This window comes from Oreochromis niloticus, linkage group LG10, assembly GCF_001858045.2.
Source record: "Oreochromis niloticus isolate F11D_XX linkage group LG10, O_niloticus_UMD_NMBU, whole genome shotgun sequence".
In the NCBI taxonomy this organism is placed as follows: Eukaryota; Metazoa; Chordata; class Actinopteri; order Cichliformes; family Cichlidae; genus Oreochromis; species Oreochromis niloticus.
In genome coordinates, this window is record NC_031975.2 from 2,875,075 (window position 1) to 2,897,568 (window position 22,494).

A 22,494-nucleotide genomic window follows, 5' to 3' on the forward strand; every position below is an offset into this window, starting at 1 on the left:
GGACAACAGAAAATAAAATACAGGAAAGTGACTGAAAAAAATGGAGCTTCATGGAACTACACTGATATTGTATTGTATTAACCACAATCAAGATTATATGTACAAACAGAGATTGAAAGATCAAATACAAAATTGAAAAAAACCCAGGTGATTACTGTAAGCTCAGATCAGTCTTTACCAAACTGACTCCACACGTTTTTTCCCCTCCCTCCAGATTTCCAGGGCACAGAATGAAGACACGCCCCCGTTTACAAGACCACTCGTCTACTCGACTGTTATAAAATTCCCACAGCAGCCTCTGCCATTCTCATAATGGCTCAAATCAAAGCAAAAAGAAAAACGAAGAAAAAAAACACTCCCTCCCTTTATACAGCAATTTCAATTTAGCCTCCTCCTCCTGCCCATCTTGTTCTTTGTCACTGTCTCCTCTGTCTCCTTGCTTTTCAATTCTTCCCTTTTCCTTGGTGTTCCCTTTTCCTCTTTCTCCTCCCTCCCCCCTCAGAGTATTAGCTTGCAGTGGCCAGGCCGCTTGACAGCTGCTCCACCTGAAGAATATCAATCAATGTTGCTGTGGAGACCAAATCAGGCTCCCCTCCTTTATTTTCTGCCCCTCTTTTCCCTTCCATCATCTTGGCCTTGCATGTTGCTGTTCATGGTCTAATCATGAACCAGAGCTTGTTTGCTGCTCTAAAGTGTAAATGACTCATTAGGCTCATAAAAGGTGTGAATATTTACATAGTATTGACTTCTTGAACTGATATATTACAGGAACACACCTCACCACCTTCTGCTGCTAATTTCCTTGAGGTGTGAATAATTGAGTTGCAGATGCAAACCCCGAGATGTCTCAGACTATCACTCCAGATGAGCCAGGCAGACAGGCGTGGGATGGAAATGTCTATCACTGCTAACGCATGACAGGAGAGCGAGCACTGTACAAATCACATGCTCAATATAGGACCACACTCAAAGTGTTACTAATCACCATTAAGGGCTCTTCTGTTCATCCCTGCAGAGCATTTTTTTAATTATGTTGTATAATAACATAAAACTTGTAGAAAGGTCATTAACCCCCTCAATAAAATTAATAAATAAAGAAATAAATTAGGTCCCATCCATCCATCCATCCATCCATCCATTCGCTTCCGCTTATCCTTTTCAGGGTCGCGGGGGGCGCTGGAGCCCATCCCAGCTGTCATAGGGCGAGAGGCGGGGTACACCCTGGACAGGTCGCCAGTCTGTCGCAGGACTAAATTAGGTCCCTTTTTTTAAAAATAAAAAACCCCAAAAGCTACTTTTAAAAACTCGTGAAAATTCTTTTCTTTTCTTTTTTTACACCTGGCAGCAGTTTTTCCTGGACTATCAAGCTGTCAGGAGACCAATCAGATCCTTCCCTGTAATTGCTCCAATCTAGCTAACATACATACACTCTCACACAGTCCCACTTTGAGCCAATCCCCAAACATGGCCACAATCCTGCTGCACTACATTGTACTAAGCAATGAAATGACTCCCTACAGACCCATCGTCAGTGGCGCTAGTGCCAGGCCCGCCAGCGGAGGGTTAAGTAAATATTGGGCAAAGCAGCTGCTCTCAGAGTACCATCGTCTGCCTGTGTTCCTGCCTGGTCCCAGCCTGGTATAAATCACACACAGCAATTAGTGCCACACTGTCCCCATGCCCTCGTTAAACAACCCCGCCTGCTGAGGAAGCCCGTAAACACCAGACACCAGCCTGAATGGGTGGTGGAGGGAGGGCTGGGTGGATGGATGGATGGATGCACAATCACAGGGGCTCAAGTTTTAAAAAATAACTATTTCAGACTTCAGATATTTTCCCTTTAAGTTTTAGTTTACCTCAAACTAATAAACGTGACTGTATATTGTTATGGTAATCTAATCAGAACAGGCAGACCACTTCTGGAGGCCTTTAAGTTGCAGAATGCCAGTCCTGTAATATTCGGAAACAAAGGACCTAAACTGGGCATTAGACTGGCATCTCTTAAGTTAGCTAACAGTTAACAGCCTATTGGTGTTAGTCATTTTATACATGAAGGTCATCAACTCTAACAAAGTTTAAAAAAGGGATAAAGAATTATACAAATGTTAGAACTTGTCTGTGTCTGTGTACTGCAGGAAAGCTCATTCTTTGCCACATGCTAGCAAAGTTAACCACAATTCGGTGCTCTTTGACTGATACAGGCAGTACAGGTCTCTCTTTCTCTCTGTCTTGTCATCCTCTCACCCACTGTGTGTGAAAAGATGCTCTTATGCCAACACAGCTTTAAATGTACCCCACATTAACTATTTTTACCAGGACGACAGCATCTGCAACAGGGTGAAAAGTCTGTGTTCCACTCTTAGTTTCACAACCACTTACTGAGTAGTTGGAGAGTGTTTGTAGACAAATGTGTACCTTCCATACAAACTATGGGTGACTGCAGCATTCTGCAGTCTTTTAACATAGATATTGGTATTTGGTGCAAGTCTGTTTGTGACCAGTACAATATACAGTATGCTAAACTACAGATATTTTGTCCCATTCCTGTGACAAAAACACTAGTGCTAGTCTGTTGATCAGCTATAATTGATCAGGGACAAACCTGCAGTCTGTCGTGTCTTTCAGTTGAGTCACTATGTTAAAGAAAAAAGTCTGTCCAACAAATGAAAAGTCATTTAACTCCTCCTCATTTTGGCAGACGTGGCCAACTCCAGTGAAATGTGCAGGATAAGGGAATCGTTCTTCAGTTTAATTTTCCATGGTTATTGTACTTATTTTTTTAACTTTTTGGGCCCATAAAGGTGTGCAGCCGTCATCAAAGAGGAGAGCAGTTCCTGGCAAAAGATCAACTGTGCAATTAAAGCACTGCTGTGTGGTCAGAGTGGCTGTAATATGTTTGGTAAAACCTTTCAATAAGCTTACTGATGGAAAAAAAAAAGCTTGAACATATCAGCAAGATCAGCAAGACAGCAGAAAGTCAGATGAGGTGAGGTGGCCAAAGTCAGAGACTTTTTATGATGACTGCTGTTTTATCATCAGATATCATTAAGATCCAGCTGTACCTGATTTAAAATTAGGAAAACACACAGGAGTAGGGCCTAACAGATAATGGCTATTTCTTTGCATGAACAAATTGTTTAAACATTTGGCAATTACAGAGCACAATTTATGCTACTTGTAATCTGTAATGTTGCTAGAAGCCTGCATGTGTGAAATGAGCCAAACATGCCAAAGCTACAAACTAGCAACTAATAAATAAGAAGAAGTGTTTTGAAACTTTCACCATTATATATTTAGTCATGCAGATATGAAGCCCAAGAATTAGAAAATGAATGAAAGATTTTCATATTTAAACACATTTGGCATGTCTGCGTCCACATACTGTATTGCAGTATATTTATCAATATAGATCCAGACTATAAATCCAGACTTTAACATAGAATTGGCTCTGTAAAATAAAACATTTTGACTGTGATTAGTATATTTATACTACATTATATAATAAAGGCAATCACAAGTGTGTACTGTAATCACAGGTCTGTTTCATATCTGCGCCACTGCAAACCAAATTCAGAATAAAAGAGACAGTTCATTCAAAGACTGTGCCACCAAGAGCAAGTCTGCTCCGCTATACTTATTTAGCTTATACAAATAAAACAGCATGAGCCAATGATGGGCTAATTTATGATGCATGCTCTGAAAAGTGATAATCAATGATCACTGAGCTGATTTATATCATCCATCAACTGTGATGCCCGTGATCTAAAATACCCAATTAAACCCTCAATGTAATTTGGCCAACAACAGCTCATGAAAGGACAAAAACAGCGGCTGGTGAGAGGAGAAATAGCCATCAGCAACCCTATTACCATATTGCTCTAAATTACCACAATCACCGGGGGAGCATTTAACATGCCACCACCCAGTGGAGGAAAAAAAGTCTTACAAATAATGTCAGAATGGCTGTAACTGATTTACATTCGGCTCTCTTTGTGACTGTGCTACCAGTTGCTGTTGCATCCAGACTAATTAGGAGGTAATGAGAGTGCAATTGGGCAGTGGGCACATTTAGAGACAGCGAGACGGTGACAGACAGGCAGGCAGGCAGGGACGGCGAGCTCAGGTGCTCAATGACTCGTCTAAGGTACAATGGTGCATGGGCAGATACTCCAGCACCACCACCACCACCTGACTGCCACTCACAGACGACAAGGCAGAAGGCAGAGGAAAGCAGGGGGGTGAAGGAGGTGGGAGGACTGATATGAAGGAGGGGGATGGGGCAATATGGCTGGAGCAGGTGGAGAGAGCTGGTTAGCAGCGGTGATACCGGTGCTGTAAATGTATTTAAAACAAAACAAAACACACAAAAACCAAAAATTAGGCTGACATTCTAGGTCTGCTCGCTTTGCACATGTTTTTTTTCCAGGTCTTCATTTGCTACTGTGTTTTCTTCAGCCCTCTTCTCTTGCCTTGTCTGCAGTGTGCTGCATATGTGGATAAAACTGTAGAGGAGAAGACAAATGTGCAACAGCGGTCTTTCGGAAATATGCCTCCCCCAAATTTCCCTTGTCTCTGTCAGACTGAGACACATTCTCCTGTTTAGGTGCATTGTGAGAGTAGAGGATGGAGAGAGAGAGAAACAGGGAGATTGTGTGTGTGTGTGTGTGTGTGTGTGTGTGTGTGTGTGTGTGTGTGTTGGGGGGAGGGGGGGGGGGCTGTAATGGTTACTGTGGCAACCAGGAGAGTGACTCTTAGACATTGGCATATGCATAGGGAGGGGGAGAGGTGGAAGAGAGACGAGTGTGCTGGTGAAGGGATGTAGTAGAGGGAGGAAAGGGTGGTGGTGCTGAGGGAAGGGTGGGGTGGAGGAGGTAGAGTGCAGGAGGCAGATCAGAGGGAGGTGTCAGAGGGTTACTGCGCACAGAGATTCACCCTTTTTTTCTAGCGTGGCAGAAGAAAGGGAGGCAGAAACAAAAGGAGCTGTCTTTTGAATGGTGGCTGCGCTGGATTGGACTGTCAGCGCTTCCTCTCTAACAACCTTACTTAGCTTGCTGCTCCCACTCCCAGACACTTCCTTACTCTGTCTCTCTTTCAGAATACATTGCATGCTTGAGTCTATTGCATGTGATTCTCAGATGAAAATTTAACACTGATGTTGCTTATTGCATCTAAAGATTTAAGCACTGTAATACAATATATTCTGCACCTGCGCCTGCATCTTGACCTTTTTTCTTTAATTGATTTCTTGCTTTTCTACATCACTTGTTTCATAAAATATCAGAGTGTTTTCTTTTGTCTGTATGTGTGTGTGTGTGTGTGTGTGTGTGTGTGTGTGTGTGTGTGTGTGATCAGCAAAAACCCAAAGACATTAAGTTTTACTATATGATGTAAATAAGAAGAAAATGGGAAAAAGTTCCTGCATATAAAAAGCAGAAACAATCGCGTTAGCATTTGGACTTTGAACTATTTATACTTCAAATGTTGGACTGCGATTGTTGTGCTAGCTGCTGTGTTTTGTGAACATTTGCAGCCTCTCTTGTATCTAACCACCAGAGCTCAATAGTTCCAGAAGCAAAGATCCTGCTCATGTTCTCCACAAGGTTTTTGATTATGAGCCACAATGTTGCAACTTTCCAAAGTAGACTTGGTAGGAGCAACAACAATGGTGTGACCTCCTGTAGAAAGTCTGTATCATATCGACATTGTTTTAACAAACATGCATTAATTACGATGTTGTGGAAAACAACTACTCTTCCGACAATCTGCACTAAGTATTACGTCACTTTTCACTTGGGGATCAAATACTTATTTCACTCAGAGACATGGAAACCAATTTATAACTTTCATGTAATGTGTTTTATGCAGATCTTTGGTTGATATTATGTTAAAACTACCACGAAAATTAGAAACTTTATTTCTTTGCAAATGACCAAACATACAAATTCAGCAGGGGATCAAACAATTGCGTTCCCCACTTTTTTCTATTGGCTGAAGAATGTGTCCTAGTCTCTTTGCTTGTGCTATGAAGCAAAGCTGGTGAAAATGAAGATAGCGCTCAGAAGTCTTTTCAGTTCTCATGCTGAACTTTATGACAATTACGACTATCCACACACTCTTAAAGCACTGAGGTAGCTGTACATGACAGTGTAAATGGATAGGAAGTGTAAATATGGAATTACTTAAGCTGAAACACAGCAATCACCTGGTGTGATTCACAGCTTATACTAGCTAACTTTCAGGTGAACGGTATAACTGACAATTTGCATGGAGAAAGTACGTTCTGAGCAGAAGCTGTCTCAGTGGGTAAAATAATCCTCCTTGGGTGATCTGGTGAAAGCATAGACAGAGTTTAGAGCACCTTTTAGACCTGACCTGTTTGGTCTGGACTTTTCCGGTTGATCCAAACTCAGATTTCAGGTTTGAAAATGGACTACGGTCCGACCCAAACAGGTTCCACGAGCTAAAGGTCAGATAAGGCAAGTCTGAAGTGCTAAAATGTTTTGGCAGAACGTGTCAGTCAGGTAGTTTACTGGTGTACATCTGCATGGCAGAAATTTTAGTTATTGCAGATTTTGCTCGACTTACAATGTAAACTTGGCATTTTTGTTTTGATAAGGCCAATTAACCTTTTTACTCTTCAAGATGCACCGTGACTTCTCTGCCCTGTTGCGAAGACAAGAGCAGGATAATAGTAAGTACCCTCTGACCTTATGACAGGAGCCCACAGAGAAACAGACTGCCAGAGACAAACAGAGCTATGGGGTGAGTGTAATAAATATGCTGCCCCCTATAGTGGTGATGACCTTATAAACAACAACAAAGTGTCACTATGGCCAGGCCTGCTGGGAGCTGCCCTCCATGCAAGGGCAAATGGCCCAGAATTCACTAGACAGGACAGCCAAAGCTCGCAGAAGAAACAGTTATGCGATGTTATACCACAGGACAAGCGTTTGGCCTGCCGGGACTCATTTTAAATGTTTGTTTTAACAATCACTCACTCTCATTGAGCAGCCAGCCGATGTGTCTGTTAGACGTAACACACTTTAGTCAGATCTCCTTTTTTCCAACACAGCACTTTACAAACAACATAGCACGGCATTTATTTTCGTCACAAGTTATTGGTTGTATTTACCCAGATAGACCATCAAAAGTCTCATGGATGCAGCCGCGGTGAACGCGCTCCTACTGTGTCATGTAATGCTAAGTGACTGCTTTTATTATACAAGACAAGCTACGCCTGCAATCGCTGTGATCTCAGCCAGCCGTTCTGAATCAAACAGCAGAGGAGAGACATCCTTATTTTCAAGGGGGACTTTCATGTCACCGTGAAGGAGACGGGGAGCGGAGGGTTAGAAGTCAGAGTGAGGCATATGGCATCTTGAATTTTGGGCAAAGAGAACTGACAGGTTAACTGAACATTTGGTGGGGGCAGACTCATGGTGGGGGTGCAGGGGGAGAATAAAGGGAAAAGGAGAGGTGGGGCATAAGACACGGAGGACATGTGTGGATTCTAATGTGTGCACGTGTGTGTGTGTGTGTGTGTGTGTGTGTGTGTGTGTGTGTGTGTGTGTGTGTGTGTGTTTTGGGTTGCAGGAGTAGGTGGGTAAGGCTGCTAAACACTCCCATCTGTTCGTATCCTGAGGCGCTTCTAGGGCATTTAGCTACTGTCTTATCCAGATGAGGTGTTGCTGTGTCGGCTCCTTCCACTTACAGCACATAAATAATGATGTAAATATATAAATATATTTGAATAATAGGAATGGCAGGATGAGGAAACAAGGAGCAGCAGGGTCAAGCTGTTTCCTAGGGAGCATTTTCTTTATACCAAGCGATGATCACAGCTCCTCCAGGATGTGTGAGTGCTGTAACTACGTGCTCATTAGAGTTTTACTTCCTCTGGGCCCTGGCACCGTCCCAGGAGAGAGATCTGCTCTTAACAAGGGTCCTCTACACATACTGGCATACATTAGACGAGCAATAAAAATATAATAGAATGCAAAGTTATACTCAAGCTGATGTTAAAGCAGTGTTAAAGCTATCACCATACGTTTACGTTTAAGGCTGTTTGATTATGAGAAAACGATTTCGGTCAATAACAGAAATCTTTCCTATAACATGGCTTTCTCTGGTGTGGCCTCTCTCCTGCAATTTTTTATCAACTATAAACCAAATCATGTTAATTCAACTTCGCTTTATTTAATATTTTCACCTAGTGGGCCCTGCCCCACAGTTTGAGAACCAATGCATTAGAAAGCATCATTTATTTATAGAAAAACTGTTCTTTGGTACAGGATTTCCTTCAACTATGATTTAAGTGAAAGCAAATAAATAATAAAATATCTAGTGTGTATGGTTGGGGACACAGGGAGATTTTAACTGTAAAGGCCATCTTGCCCAGTACTGGTCCCTGCCATCCCACAGCCTTCACAATGGGATTTCATGGATGCAGACAAGGGCAACAAAAGGCCCAGAGGAGAGTTAACTTGTGTATCTGCTCGATAGTCACAAAGGGGGCAATCGCCTAACTGACAGATCATTAATGATTCTTCTACAGGTTCAGCTAAAGTGAAATCTTTTACAATTTTTACTTTTCTTTCCATCAGCTTTGCTCAAGCTGAACTAAAGAGGTGGAGTTTGTATCTCAATAATCCCTCAGTCCTATTCACTGTTCCCAACATCTGGCTAATGGCAGGTCTTTGGGTACCCAGCGTAAAGTCAAATGTGTTTAAAAAAAATACAAACTTAAAGTAATTAATTTAGATGTGCTTGAATAAAAGTTTGTAATAAACAGTTATGAAACAACATTTTGTTTCCTGACCTTTGGTTTGAGTGTTGGTTAAAAAAAACAAATGTAAGAGAAAGTCAAACTGAGACTCATTGACTATTTTCTTTAACCTTTTAGGGAAGTAAACTTTAGAGATTTAAAAACGAGGCATTTTAACCTAGTAGGCTTTTTAGAAGGCAGGAGGAACTAATGCTCCCAGAGAAAACCTGCAAAACAGAAGCGCTATGCCCAGGTTTGAACCCAGAGCCACTAACCACTGAGCCGTTGCACTGCTGTGTTCTACAAATCCAAAATAAACATCAACACAGAAAAGCCTCAGCCACATGCTGGATTCAAACCAAGAACCTTCTTGCTGTGAGGCAACAGTGCAAACCCCATGCAACCCCTTAAAATATTTTTTTTTTTTTTTTACTGGTTTATTTATATTATATTTATTAATACCTAAATATAAAATTTTAAAAAGTCTCACTGAATTCTGAATGAAAGATTGAATTTAGTTATTTGCTTTTTCAGCTAGCAGAAATGAGGCTAGCATGCCTCAAATGTTTATGTAGCTTTCTCCACGAACACTCAGTGTGGCAGCTTGCAATTTGTTTACATTATTGGATCCCCATTAGCATCTGACAATCTTCCTGGGGTCCACAGTGTCTTTGAAGGATTTCTCAACACGTCCACATTCACACAGACACTGCTTCGAGCCTACACTGTGGGTTTGCCAGAATAAAAGGGGCTTTAAGGGGTTCACATCACCCACATCCCTGTTCTTAGACATAGTGGAAGTCATGTCATGCGTGTGTTACCACTAAATGATAACATATTCAAATGAGGATAAAGAGCTTTTGATGGAATGAGGGGGAATAACAGGAGAGAGAGAGAAAAATGAGTGAAGAAGTGGAGGAAGGAAAGCAAAGCCCAGACTGATCTGAATCTGGTAAACTGTCAGAGAGAGGGATTACCCTACCAAATCCCTGGCGAAAATAGAGGCCCGAGTTATTTACTAGCCTTACAACCAGCTGCAAACCATCTGTACTTAATTGTAAGACACAAACTTTATGAAGATCAACTGGGGATTTGGCCACAAAGCTTCTTACGCCACTGAATTGGTGTCTCTGCTTCGAGGGAGAGTACGGAAGGGTGCTCGAGACATGTCACGTGTGCTCTGGAGGGCTCGGACTTGACTGCACTGTCTCGTTTATCTCCGTGTCCTGTTCTACTGAACACCATCGGTCCTTATCTATAATTGTGAGGGTGGAGTGTAGGCATGGCGAGTCAGGTCTTTTCTTTACAAAGAAGTGATGTGCTTGTTTTAGACGAGAACCTAAAAAAGCCAGTTCAATGTACACATACACACACACACAGAGACTGCTTGAAAATATTTAATTGGCTTGAGCTTCGATACCTTTCAGGATGAAGCCGGTCATTAGGTCCTGATTAGGCATGTAAGTGGCCTGGTAACCTACTAAATCAGCATTGGGAAGACAATACCTACGCTGGCCATGAGGTCCAGAGCTAGTCCAAAACCTGCATGTGACATTGTTTAATGTAGGTCGTTCTGCATTATGTTGTTGTTGGCAGCCATCTGAAGACAGATGATAAGAAGTCCTGTCCGAGCCGCTGAATGGCAGGTAGCCAGCTTAATCCTATTTAACAAGATCTGAGTTGAATCTGGGGTGGGGCATGTTGGTGGGGTCACGCAAGGAGCCTGTTGGGGTCAGCGTGTGGCTTTGTGGAAGGTGTGGTCCTAAACATTGAGCACTGATTACACAAGTGCTCTTTTATCTGCTCAAGCCCACCCTCAGAAATGAAAGACATGCGTGTGAATGAGTTAATCACATGCAAAATGACCACGGCAGCACCGAAGAGAAAGGATAGACACGAAGAGAAAAGACCTACCTCCAAAACTCACTCAAGAAAGAATACTGTGGGATCTAATCTGATGGCTGCTTTGACTCATTTATTTTCTTCCAGTGCGCTAATTCCTTCCATCTCCATATGTTAAGTGGTGGGGAGGGAAGCGGTAGTGTGTGTGGTATACAAGCATTGGTGCGGTGGAGGGTGGTCAGGGATTAGGTCATCCTGTCTGGACGCAGGCCTTGTATAATTACACTAGAAGGGTCCTTTTATATCTCTGTCCAGTATGGGTGTGCGGTCCCAAGGGCATCGAACCACACTGACTGTGACTCCAGCTGCTCTAAGCACCAGCAGGTTAACCAAAGACGATCTCTAGAAAATGAATAACTGAAAAAGTCTGAAAAATAAATAAAAATAATTGCAAAAAAATCATATGATTTTCAGATTTCATAAACTGCCCCCAATGTCAGCACGCAAACATATCTAGTGGAAGGAGAGACCTGTCAGCGATCTGCTTGTTATAAATAACCTACAACCCTCTACCCTATCCTTAGCCCTCCACCCTCTTCAACCTCTCTTCGTTAGCATGAATAATCCCCGATGGCCCATCTGCCAGACGCCAAAGCTACAAAACGCAGTGCAAACAAGGCTGGAAGGAGCAGGCCATTATGGGGCCTCTTTGAATAGGTCGGCCGATCACTCACATAGGTGTGTTTGCTCAGGCTCCGCACAAGCAAACAATATCGCTACTACAGCGCTGCTATTTTCACACGCACATAAGATGCTATTTGAGCTCCAGGAGAATGACTGTAGCTGATGAGCAGTGCACCTGTTTCTGGTGGAGAGGACAGGTGTGTGTGTGTGTTTGTGTGGGAGGGAGGATTTACATTCATACGGACCCTCTCGTGTTAAGCATGAAAAAGAAAAGAACTGCAGCTTAAACTTTGAAAGTTAAACACATCTGTTTTTCAGAGCATGTTTTCTTTCATATGTGAACTGAGAACCACCACCAATGTTCTAGCAACAGAGCCCGGCTAACACAAAATGGCTGCCTTGGACTGAAAGAGGCACTAAGCCAGAGCAGCGGCAGCGGCGGCGGCGGCAGATACCTACACAGAGCAAAGCTTTTTATCGCCGATGCCTATTTTTCCTAACTTTTACTGACAGTGAGTTTTAAAAAAATCAGCACTGCAACACCACTTGATTGCTGTCCTCCCGCTTCCAAGAGTCCCACAATATCAGCGTCATTTGATGGTCGCAGTCCCCCACCCCAGGCAGCCAAACCAGGATTAGACTGTAGAAATGTAATCCTGGATGTGGGAGGTGGTGGTGGGAGTGTAATCAGGAAGAATGTCTGCACCCAAAGAATCGGACCACAATCTGGGGATGCATATGTGGACACGTTAACAGACGCATGACACATTTGAAGGATAGGAATCAGAATTAAATGCACATTTATACACATCATGCAGGATGTGTCAGAACTTCAGCTCACATGTGATATTGGTGCTCTGTGCTTGAATATGTCTGCTCACAAGTTGGAGTCAGCAAAGCTGATGAGCTAAGAAAAATATGTGAGTCTGTGTGTGTGTTCCTGTTTTTCTCTGTGTGTCTAAATGGAGGCTGCCCAAGGTCACATGACGTGGTTTCCATTTTGGTTGAGTCGTGCATGTGTGCAGGTAGAGCAGTGCACACACACACACGAATAAATACCAGTAAACTGCACCTGTAAATTCAAACCCGAGCACTGAGGTGACAGCTTAAAAAGAAAAATCTAACTGCGAAGTAAACAAAAAGCAGGAAAAAAAGAGCAAACTGCTACAGCAAGCCTAATAGCTGCTCAGAGAGGGGAGCTTATCTTACCACCACAGCTAATATGAGCTTCTCAATTAGATGAAAGGCTCTCTCTCTTTCTCTAATTTTTTGTTCAATTTCTCCAGGCAATTTATTTAGGGTGGGGAAAAAAAAAGCCAGAGCCAACCGTCATTGGCTAAGCGCGCGGCGAGTCACAGCAAACTCCAGCCAATCAGGCGGAGCTCACAGCGTCAACTCAGGCCCTCAGCAACAACATGACTATTTACTGTATGCAAGAGAAAAATCTATTTGGGGTTCGTCCCTGCTCATCCAGCAAAGCACACGCAGAAAACGCTCAATCCAAAAGTCCTTACACCCGAAAAGAAGAAAAGAGTCAATTTTAGTGCTTTTCTTATTTTTCTGCACACTTGTGCTGGTTACCTGTGAGGTAATACAAACCTCCACAAACCTGAAACTGTAACGTTATTATCAGTGGCTGCAGAACCGGAATGTTTCCTTCCTTTCTGAAGGCAGTCAGAGATATTTTTAGACAGCTCACTCCGTATTCTGCATTATGGATTAACTCAGATTATGCAAAGGAGCCTTCATGCGTTAACTTATCAGTTTTATTTCTTTGTCCTCTGAATTAGTTTAATGCAGACCCTCTTGGTATTGTATCGCTCGCTATAGCAGCAGAGTGGAACTAAAGGATTATGCAAGCATTTCCAAACAATTCGTTTTTTTCACCTTTGACAAACTAATGTAAAACATCGGTCGGCACGGCAGGTCGACAATTCTCTCTCTGCAGGGCATTTGCTTGAAGACATAAAGTTCTAATGTATAGATACACCTTAAACAAAATATGGGATAATTATTTCAAATTACTTTTTTTATTTTCTTTTTTTTTTTTTTAAGTCAGCTGTGATTACAATAAAATGGCTCAAAATTATTTTAGGCCTCATTTTGTTAAAGCCATTATTTTAAAAAAAATACATATATGTATATATATATATACATATATATACATATGTATTTACACACATATACATATATATTTTAATTTAAATGGAAATGAATAACTAAAAAGGAAGAAAATGTTTTTGCTTTAAAGGTATTTTCTGCACTGACACAATTTAAAATATTTTATTGTTAGTTTTCTGTCATGATGGTGCATAGTGGTAACGAAATCTGAAAATATGAAATATATTTATATATAGTTTAGAGGTTTTTTTTCTTTTAGTTTGTTTTTTAAAGTGAAGGATTCATTAAGGCTGTAATGAAGGAACACATTTTCTCTTTACAAAATCTATTTCCAAATAATCTACATGAAATGTTGTTTTCTGCTTCAAACTGTGAAAAGTGCTGCTGCAGCAGGGTATCCACACCTCACAGGGCACTTGGGCAAACATGGGTGTGATGTGGGGAGTGCGCAGGGAAAGCTACAAATCCCAGAATACACTCTGTATGCAACTTGTGTTGTCTGGGGATCTCTCTTCCCGAGCTGTCCGAAATGTTCATCTATCAAGGTGATATCCCGTGGCGGCTCGTCGTGGAAATACCTTTCTACGGGTCACCTTTGTATTGGCGCCGATTCTTGACCAAATTAATTCACTTCATTATTCATAGCTCTGTTTAGCACTGTGAGGTAGGTTTCTTCATTGGCATTTTAGCCAACTGGTTTATATAACAGCTACGGCTGTTACCGTGTTTGTTTCTTACTTCTTTCCAGGAAATCTGTGAATAGTAATGATAACAGTGCAAACGGCGCTGTTTAAGACAGGTCTGTGAACAAAGGAAGACCGCTGCGCGTTTGTGCACACCATCACACGTCAGTTGGGGTGATGCGGTGATGTCCGATGACATTTAATTTCTTGCCTGTCCCTTGGTGTAAGAATCATCACGAGGATGTGAAACGGGGGGCCTGCGCATCATGAATCTGCGTGAAAGCCCAAGTCATGATTTTTTCTCTCTTCTTTCTTCCGTTTACTTCCTCGCCATAAAATGCATCACAGACAGGGACAGAAAGCGGGAGAGGGATGTAGAGAGGGAGGGAGGCTGTGAATAGGCAGAGTGAGTGGCATGCATGGACAGCCCCTCTGTCTCTCAAAGACACTGCAGCAGCTGTATGCATGCGATAAGAGCATCCATTCACAGCCAACTCCCCCTTTTCCTCCTCCTACACACTAAAACACACACAAATGCACTTTTTTCCTCTCTCTCTGTCTCTCCATCTCTCTCTCACACACACACACACACACGCACACTGATGCACACTAAACAGCCTCTCTGCAGGTTCCTCCACAGAAGCTGCAGTTTGAAGCGGCCTCTGTCACCAGTCAAAGGTCTTCCCTGAAAATCATTTTTGTTTTTCTCTGAATTTTCTCTGACGTAAAAGCACAGCTGAGTTAAACGTGGTTCACATGGTGAGGCCGGGGCCGGGGATCACCTTTCTTTTTCCTTTCTTTTTGTCCTAACTGACAGAGCAATCACACAGCACTCAGCAAACGTTTCTGGGATCTTGCTGTTTGCCTTGTTGTTGTGCATTGCCTCAGTCTGATCTTTTCTGTTGTTAAAGGCCGCCAATTACTGTCCCTAAATAACATCTCTGCACTATATAAGGTTCTGACAATCTTATGTTGTGCAGAATTGGGGCAGAAGTCCATCGCATCTGCACCATTCGGTCACATTCACGTTCTTCCCATCATCACGGGAAGAGTGGATGCAGGTACACAAAATGAACCCAAACTTGTTCAAACAGTTTTCAGGTCTGGGCCTTAAGTATATCTTGAGATTCAAATAGTTTGACATCTATGTACCCACATAATAAATCTTTTTTCCCCATTATGTGACATGGGAATTTATCAATCTGCCATACCAAACTATATGATCTATTGATAAGATTCAACCCCAAGTCCACACAATCCAAAGAATGTCTGAGTGCCAATTAATTGCCGACTCCTTCCACCATTAGCTCATGTTGCACTTATAGCTAATCTGTATCCTGGCAGGGAGCCATGCATGACCTGGCTCTCATCCAGGTCCAGGAGCTGTGGAGGCGACAGCCTTGAGCGCAGAGGAGCCTGGAGAAGATGTGGCAAACTGCAGCAGCACAAAAGAGTCCTCACTGTTTATCAAAGATTAAGCAGTGTTTAGTATCTCGACCCTCCTCTTCCAGCCAGCCTGTGCTCAAATCTACGCATGCGTGCACGTACAGACGCACACACACACAGATATGCCACCACCTCCAGCTCACACCCTAATTGTTCCCTGCCCCGAGAGTTTAATAAAGAACAAATTGCGGTTATTGGTGAGCAAACAGCACAGTACGGAGGTGGGAGTGTGATCATTGCGGTGCCAGTGCAGCGAAGAGAGAGAAAGGGCATCAGCCAATTTAATTAATATCTCTGTCAGTCTCAGGCTGAGACCGGAGCAGCAGGCTGCGTGCGGAAAGACTTGGATTAAGCACACAGAGTGTTAGCATGCTATTACAGATACACTCATGTTTCCTACCTACACTGTAACTGTGAGTCCAGCTGCCAAACAAGCCTTATTAGACAGTCCAGTACAAGGGCTATCCTAAAAAGTCATAATAATAATTCTTAATAAGTAAATAAATGTGACTACTTTTTATATTCTGATCCAGAAGCACCTTTTTTGCAAAGCTCATGTAGATATTTTCTACCACATATCGACATATTTACTGTGAGCGGTCATTCTGTCACACTCAAATTCATAAACTCTAATCATTATTCTTTGCATTTATTTTTCCGTTCATGATACCGTAATGTGATTTCAGACAATCCATCTTTGTCGCTATCTATGTACATCTTGTCTTCATGCCCAGAAGGTTTGCGTGCTTTTTTTTCTTTTAAGCTTATCATGCTGCCTGCACACTGCCCAGCCTAAGTGTATCTACCCGTCATGTTCCCATAATGCTTTGTGGCAGCTGCAGCCAGATTCATGCACACAGGTATTGATTTTCTTCCCAGCTTTTTTTTTTCCTTCGGTGCAACCCTTTATTTATCTCGCTAAGCCCCTGCCACTGGGTGTGAGGAGAGAACCAGCTCGCAGCTTGTGTGAGAGGACACAGTGAATTCGGCACGAGAGACGCTCGCCACATAACCTGGATTTATTTTCATTTATCTGTTATTTATCTGGCAGCGCTGTGCCACGGCTGAGTATAATCCTGCTCTGTGTGGGTTGCATGCGTAGGTATGCATGTGTGTATTTGTGCTGTCTGTCCATCCGTCCATGCAAACACTCCATTCTCCACAGGCCACCTGACCCATTTTTCTGTGTGAACAACAATACTCCAGCCAATCATGGGCAGACAGAAAGACGAATGCTGGAAAAAGACTACATCCAGCCCGTCACACGTCGAAGTCCCAACCCTGCCTGTCGACAGAGTGAGGCAGGGAAAGGGAAAGACAGTGTGAGAGAGAGAGAGAGAGAGAGAGAGAGAGTATTATCCTCACTTATTTCCCTCCTCCTTACCTCGTCTCCCTCTACGGCTGGTGAAACCATAACCCGACCCACCTGGTCCTTAGCTCAGGTTTGTGCTTTGCCAGTGGTGGCACTTCCTACATGCCCTGAGAAAAGGACAGAGCTGCAAGGCAGCTCCAAAGAAAAGCTGTTCATGTTAGCACACTACCTGCAGGCTACAACCTACAGTATATGGTGAAGGACTGACTCCAATCCGACCCACTACACAAATGTTTACATTGGGGCTAAACTGAAGCTGTGAAGCAGGAACAGAGATTAGTTATATGTTCATACATAACCTTCAATTAAATTATAATGCATATGCACTTTAATGAAACATTTATGTGATCTGTTAACCTTTTAACCTGTGCGGCACAACACATCTGCCTCCAAGAACATCTCAGGGTGACTCAGTGTCTCACTAGTTACACAACTACCTTTGAAACGCACAGTTCAGCTCAGATCAACAATGCAACCCTAAACTTCTCACTTTGTAGCTTTGTAAATGCAGGACTGGTGGAGGAGAAACAGTAGGGACTGTGGCAACGCATGATAACGTCCAGCAGCCTTTTGATTGCAACTCTTGATATTTACTTCAAAGGCCCATTATACACAGCCAATTAAACTGAAATAGTGTGGCTGGCTCCTCTCCTTCCCGGCAATGGCTGCAGGGATCGAGGCTGGCTGCAGAAATAACTCAAACACACTTCCCAAATGTCAACAAACATGAAAGAAGCTGTGAAATGCACAAGAAGGCTCAGCATATAGACAGACTGCATGCATGTGTTAGAGCAATCTGTAATCTCCTAAAAAAACCAACTGTCTCTACACGCTACCAAAACCAGCAGTACCACGGTGCAAAGTGTGAGATATCACTGGTGTAATCTAGCACTATTAGTTCATTTGTAGAATAAATAACTACTGTGAAGGGTACAGGTCCTCTATATGTGTACAAGAAGGTGGCAGAAAGAGTGTAAAGAGGGAGCAAGAGAACAAAAAAAGGAACTGCAGGAGAAATAAGAAAGGGCTATGCAGAGCAAAGAGAATCTGTGTGATAGCCGACGGGCCTCGTGTTTAGCTCGTGCACTGAATGAAGACAAGCTCCAGTTTGAGTGCGTGTGTGTTTCTATGTGTATGTGAGTCTCTGCAGTGTGGCGCTGGGGGGTCGGCCCCCTCGCAGCCTTACTGGTGCTGAATGCAGAGCAGGCAGTGCCAGGCCAAGGCGAATGACTACAAGGCCTCCTCAGTGACTGCAGCACAGGCTGCACCTGGGGAACAGCCCTGCACAGCAACACAGCTGCAGCCAGAAATGCTACAGACGCCCTAAAGTAACCCTGCAGGATGCACATTTGTGTATAGCAGGTATGGACCATAACTGCCAGATATACAGAGCTGTGCTTACGTTTGTAGCTGTGGTGATATAATGAATGCTCTTGCTTTTGTTATGCCAGCTTGACCATGACTGATATATCTGTGGAATCCAGTTTTTTAAAAAACATATATTTCTTTTATGTGTTTGTATATATGTGTGAATGTATGCAGTATGTAAGCATACAATTATAGTCAGTGGGCCACCTACTACCAACAGAAGCCTTTACCACCATTTCACCCTGCCCTTACCTATGTGTGTTTCATTAAGGAGGCCAGCTCCTACAATGAACTCCCACAGGCAGCGTGAATCTCTCACCCAGTCTTGTTACTTTCAACTAAAAAAAAACCTTAAATCAAGCCTGTCATCTGCCATTTAACTACAACTTTTAGTACACGCTCTAATCTTTTCTCCTTTAGATTACTACAACTCACTTTTCCACGTGCACTACTTAGTTCTTGCTGGCTTCCCTTCAACTGGTCCAGAATGCAGCAGCCAGGCTGCTGAGATGTTATTCCAGCAGCTGGTCTCAGCAATAATCTGATCAGGGCCTTTCAGCTCTTCTACGCTTTTATTTTAAATCCCGAGACAGCCATGCTTTTGACGTTTGAGTACCTAAACTTTGAAACCTTCCATCAGAACAGACGAATCTCTGGATTATTTTAAACATCTGATGAAAACACATTTTTAGAGGTTTTCATAACCTTTTGGCAACAGTTCACATTAATGCTTGCATATATATTTTATGTATGTATAAACATACTTAAAGTATATGCAATGTACATGTACAAATGGACAAATATGTCCTTGTATGTGTCTATGCATGTTGGGATACATACACTTAACTTTAATGAGTGGCTTTATCACTAATCTTTTGGGTACTCCTTGTAGAGGTCACCACAGCAGATCATCTGCCTCCATTTCACCGTATGCCTGGCATCATCCTCACACCAACTCTCTGTAACTCCTCCATCCCCACATCCATAAACCTCCTCTGAGGTCTCCCTCTTTTCCTCCTGCCTGGCAGCTCCATCTTCAACATCCTCTGTCCCTCCTCTGCACATGTTCAAACCTTCTCAACCTTTCCTCTCTGGCTTTGAGTCCAAACTGCTCAAACTGAGTTCCTTCTGTCTTGCTTCTAGTGACTTTCATTGTTCTTCTCTCCAGTTCATACCTCCACCTTTTCCAGTGCCCTTGGCCTTGTTTCGTCTCCTGCACACACAATATACTGTATCTACCTTCCTTCTCTCCATCATATCAGCTAGGTCTCGTGACTTTACTAGTCTACACTTTTGCCCACTTCGCTCTCACTGCCTCCTAACACACCTTCCTCTCTAGTGTTCCTTTATCTTTGGCGAAGAGTAGCACAGTGCAACCAGCACCCTGTTGGTAGTAGCATTGGAGGCGGCCATTGTTAACTAGGACCTCAACTGATCCAGTATGGAAACTCCACTTTTGATCCACATGTTTGATTTGGCAATCCCCCATTTATAGTTTAGTGGTAGTATTAGTACTAGTAGTAGTAGTATTTATAGTTATAATTTTCACAGCAGAAATTCGGATGCTGCCATAGCCACAGGAGGTGACCATGACGGGAAATCAGTCTGAGCTTAAACTCTATTACCACAATGTAAAAAAGTTCAGAAATATGAATAAACACAATATGTCATTTAATAATAATGAAGCTTGTTATCTCTCTAGTTCAATCATTGTTTCAGCTTACAGGCTGCTGTAAAATATGCACAACACAACTTCAAGTGTTTTTCCTTCCTGTTTGTAACGGACCTTTTAAATCCTCTACTTTGGGCAGTGACATCTGAGGACTGTTTGAATCCTGACAGTGATTAGCTCTGTTGGTCAAGCAGTCGGCAGCACTCTGATGCACAGTTTAAATAATGTGATGACCTGAACGGGGGCTTGTTTTGTGGGCTTTGGTTGGATGCACCTGGTTAACATGTGATGATATTTCATGTCCATAAAGAAAAATGTGTTACAATGGCAGCAAACATACTGAGTATATCTACACTATGTTAAAATAACTGAAGATTTTTTCCCATCGGTTAGGTCGGTTTATGACTTGGTGACAAAACGCAAGTCTTTTCCAAGAGCCTTATTATTCAGTGAGCAATTTCCCGATACCGTGTCTATCATGTCATGCTAAAACAGTAAAGCCAGTCCTCTGCTGTCCTCTTTAAACAGTAAATACTCTTAAAACAACAACAACAATGTAATAATAATAATAATAAAAAGAAAGAGACGAAGAATCTTTACGTAGCTACTTTTGAAAACAAAATTAAAAGGTGCTTCACAAGATGAGAAGGGAAACCAGCAGCAATAAAACATTTAAGAACAGGTAAAGGTGAAACAACGCTAGCAAGGAAAGACAAAATTGAAAATCTAAACACAGGTAAATTACAAACAAGCATAAAATAAATAAAAATAACCATTAGGAAGAGATGATAAAACTTTATGAAAGCCAAAATTAAAATAACTTAAAGTGGAAGAACAGAAAAGGCCTGTTTATAAAATTATGTCTTTATGAGAGATTTACAAAAGGAGCCTGTGAAGGAGGAGCCCGTCTCCATGTGGAGGTCGTTCCAAAGAATGGGTTCTGATCAGAAGCTCAGCCGAGGACCTGCGAGGTTACCAATGGGCATGCACTGTGTCAGAAGACTCAAGCTATCCTCCTGAGAACCGAGGAAAAAGCATCTTTTAGTTTAACTTCTTTTTGTGATTTCCTGCCTCTTTGGAGAGGAAATAGGCCACCCACACACATGAGATATCATTGCAAAGGCCAGCATGTCCTCTGGTGAGCACGTCAGGACTTAGCAGGGTAACTCAAATAAGTCAAAAGATATAGACCAAAACAAATGTCCATTACAGAGGACATAAATGAATACGCTGGGCCTCAGATGGATATACCACAGTGCAAGCTCAGTGTGGGCTTTAAAGTCATCAGTAAAATCTCACAATGAATTCTAAAATTAGTAGATAACCAGTGAAGACAAGCTAAAATAGAAGTGATGCCTTCTATTTTTTGGAATTAGTGAGGAGTCTGCATGTTGGCTCAAACAGGCTTCCTAACCCCGAGGAAGTCAAAGCATGTATGATGATTTTTAGATTTCTTTTAGATAAAACTGAGCTGCTCAATAGTCATGTTATCCACATGTGTGGAACACCTAAGCTGTGTTTTCCTGCTGTAATCACTCATCCTTTCAATGTTGGCCACGAATCAACTCTTAACTGTCTGTTGTTCCACCTCACTGAAAAGCATTATCTTTCTTCTTTCAGTGAAACAAAGCTGCAAGAGACCAAAAATACTGGAGCATAAAAAGCATGTTTTCTAAAGCAGCAGGCCACTATATAAGCACTATATCAGACAACTACAGTGCATTGTTGCTTTTACTGGATGTCCTGGCTGAATGCATTATAATTTTCCATTCTTTTCTAATGGACACCGGGGTTTTTAAAGTGGTGCTTTGTTAGTGTACCCTGCAACATCTCGACAAGACTCGGTCCAGTGAGGCTCGCAGAAGGCCTGTCTGCACACCACGCTACACCTTCCACACTGAGAGAGCCACAGTCAATTATTCATACCAGAGACAGAAAAGCTACATTTCACAAAGTTTTTTGTTTCAAGTGTCGATATTATTTTTAGTCATGAAATATTTAAACGCTGAAGGTTGGTCATCGGGATGTAGGGGGTCAAGCCATCTTGAGTTGAGTTGTCAGTTAGTGTGAATATAGACTTAGGCACGCACACGCACAAAGCACAGTTAAAATGTGTGCAGCAGAGGATAAGGGGAATGGACGGTGCGTCAGTAGGATGTGTGCACTGAGACGTGAATAAAGACCATTTGCTCATGGATTCATAGGCTTCCGTCATCCATTATTTAGCATTGAGAAGAGCAGTGGATTGGTGGCTGGATGATTTTTTCTGACAGCGTTTACATGGCTGACGGCTACAGATGGGCCGATTTTTACGGCTCAAGATAAACACTTTGTGTTTTCAGCGCAAAGACTTTTCTCTGTAAAGAGAACCAGTGGAAAAGGTCCTCGAGGATCCGGGGTGCGAAAAAACGTGGTTCCCTTCACACAATGCGACAGTGTGGCGATAAGTTTAAAAGGTCCAGATGCAATGCATTTCAGTGACAAAGACTGCAGTACAGGAATATATACCTGTGTCTGAAAAACATGCCTGCAGCAAATCCAT

The 22,494-nt window shown here is 42.5% G+C and overlaps 1 protein-coding gene across 3 annotated transcripts in view; it reads right to left on the bottom strand.

Annotated features, from left to right (window-relative positions):
• dscama (Down syndrome cell adhesion molecule a) overlaps positions 1–22,494 on the bottom strand; it is a 99,844-nt gene that overhangs the window by 53,275 nt on the left and 24,075 nt on the right. The gene's annotated exons all lie outside the window — the stretch shown is intronic.